This window comes from Propithecus coquereli, unplaced genomic scaffold, assembly GCF_000956105.1.
Source record: "Propithecus coquereli isolate 6110/MARCELLA unplaced genomic scaffold, Pcoq_1.0 Scaffold46, whole genome shotgun sequence".
NCBI classification, from domain to species: Eukaryota; Metazoa; Chordata; class Mammalia; order Primates; family Indriidae; genus Propithecus; species Propithecus coquereli.
The window spans coordinates 7,563,349-7,565,905 of record NW_012150396.1 but is presented as its reverse complement, the minus strand read 5'-3'; positions in this window follow the sequence as shown (position 1 = coordinate 7,565,905).

Sequence of the window (2,557 nt, the reverse complement as noted above, 5' to 3'; positions counted from 1 at the left end):
GAGGATCGCTTGAGCCCAGGAGTTTGAGGTTGCTGTGAGCTAGGCTGATGCCACGGCACTCTAGCCCGGGCAACAGAGCGAGACTCTGTCTCAAAAAAAAAAAAAAATCGGGAAGTATTTTTCTCCCATAATGAGGTCAGCGGTGGAGGGCTGACTAAGCAGATCGGTGATGCCAGGGACTCTGCGATCTTGAACTTGCTCTCACAATTTCAGAAAGACTTTGACAATGATACCCTCTAACAGGAAGAAAGAGGGTGCACAGAGAGAAGGGGTGGTAACAACACATAAAAGTACAAGTTTTGTTAGGAAGTTCCCAGGAAACTTCTGTGTATGTCTTTTTTGGCCATGATTTTGTTCCGGAGTAGAAAGTTGTTCCTGGTAGAAAGATGGGCCAGAGAGAAAGGAGACACAGAGGGAAAAATAAAGGCAGCTTCTGACATCCAAAAACCGGCCTGACACCTACATCAGGCCTCCGTGCTGTGAAGAGCTAGCCCAGTGTTTGCAAACAGGCCTTGGTCTTACCTTGCTGGGCACAAACAAGCTTCCAAATCACCAACAAGAGCGACCAAGAGAAACTGAGAAGAACACCACCATTCCACAATCTTGTCTGAGCGCACAAACAAGGTCATTGTGCCAACCGCAAAAATCCCAGACATCTTCAAATCCTGGCTCACGTGAGTGACTGCTTCTTTCTCAGTTTTGGCTTCAGCCTCACTTTATTTTGGCCACCTTATAGATGAGATTTTTTAAATAAGCAATGATGGATTTACCCCCAATTCCTGATAGCATCCATTCAAGGGGAAAGCTATTTCCTTAAACCTTTGCCCCAAATCACCCGAGTCCAGATCCTGTAATAATCCTTTCGAACATCTTCTTACTGAAATGTTCCACATTCCGCATAGTGTGTGGTCTCCTTCGCTGATCTAGTGATAAGTCAACTTGTTCCGTTACAAGCACATACCTGGTGGTCTATAGTTGATCCACCGGCATTGATAGTGGATTGGATCGAACAACAGTACTTACCAGTCTATTTTTAACTATAATGATGTGCCTTAATATGACATATCTCAAACTCCTTGGCTAGAAAAGGAGCCATGATCTAGTGAACAGAGCACAAGAGGAAAACTCAAGGGATCAGGCCTCTGGTTTGCTCTGTTCGACTAACTGGTTAAGTGACCCTGAGCAGGTCTTCAAAAGGACAGGAGAGGAACTGTTCTCACAATGGTCCAATGAACCAGTTAACATTAACGTGTTTGAGAAATGGCAAAACCAAAGCCCAAAGAGATAACTGCATTTCCCTTCTATTTACATTTGATAAGCGGCAGAACCAGGATTTGGACACAGATGTCTAACCCCAGAGTCTAAAATGTTTCCACTGCACCAAGCCTGGACTTCTTCCTCCGTGAATTGACTAAGTCGGTGAGCTAGGACTCTAAAGGCCCTTCACGTTCGCCATTCAGAGATTCCGAATGATAAATAATAATATTCACATTTACTATGTTTCAGTCCCGCCAGATCTACAGATGAAAGGTACAGGAATAATTCAAGGTGATGTAGATTTATGAAGTTTTGGGTTTCAGCAACCCTTTTTCTAAATAGCACAGTCCATGGATTTGATCTACTATTTGAACTTCCAAATCAAGTCCATTTTCAGTTCTTTGTAACATCAAATATGACCACTTCACTGAAGGGGTTCCGTGAGATGCTATTATACAAAGAGGGGGTGCAAAAAGGAAAGTTTTGACTTATAAAGGTAGGGAACGTGAGTGGCGTGCACGTTCTCCAAATTTAGGGCTAAACTGTAACATCCGTGCGGGATCCTTTACAGATTAGCAATAGATAAGCAAATACAATAAAATATCATCGATCACACAAATAATTAAACAAGCACAAATGTAAAATTGTGTGCATCTTATTATCAATTTAGTAAAAGAAATAATAATCACCGCTGTTGAGGCTTTGTGGGAATATTCACGGAAGGACTGGAGGAAGGAATATCATTCTGTACCTTTCTTTTGGAGGGCGATTTGTAACATGTATCAAACCCTTCCAGATTTTCCCGTATCGCATGTGACCCACGATTTCGTGCTAAATGAAATCACAGTTGTGTGCAAAAAGTCACAAAAATGTAAAAATATTATTTGTGATGGGTGGAAGTTAGTAAAAAGGTTAGTGATAGAAGATTGGTTAAATAAACTGTGGTTTATTCATACAATGGAAATCTGTGTGGGTATTAAACGTGAAATGAAAAAGCATTGAGCAACATGGTCAAATGTTCAAAATACATTTGTGATGTAAATTACAAACATGTGATTATGTTTTTGCTTTAAATATGTGTATATATTGGTATAAGTGCTTTTTTAAAAGACAAAAATACATTGAGTCGTTCTCTCTGACTGATGGGATTATGGGTGATTTTATTTCCTTCGTTTTGTTTATCTGAATTTTCCAAATTTTCTACCAGGAACGTCTATTACTTTTATAATGAACCATACCACACCCGATCTTCGCCAAAAGGTCGAGAAACAATATAATGAAAAATATATACCAAGTAAAA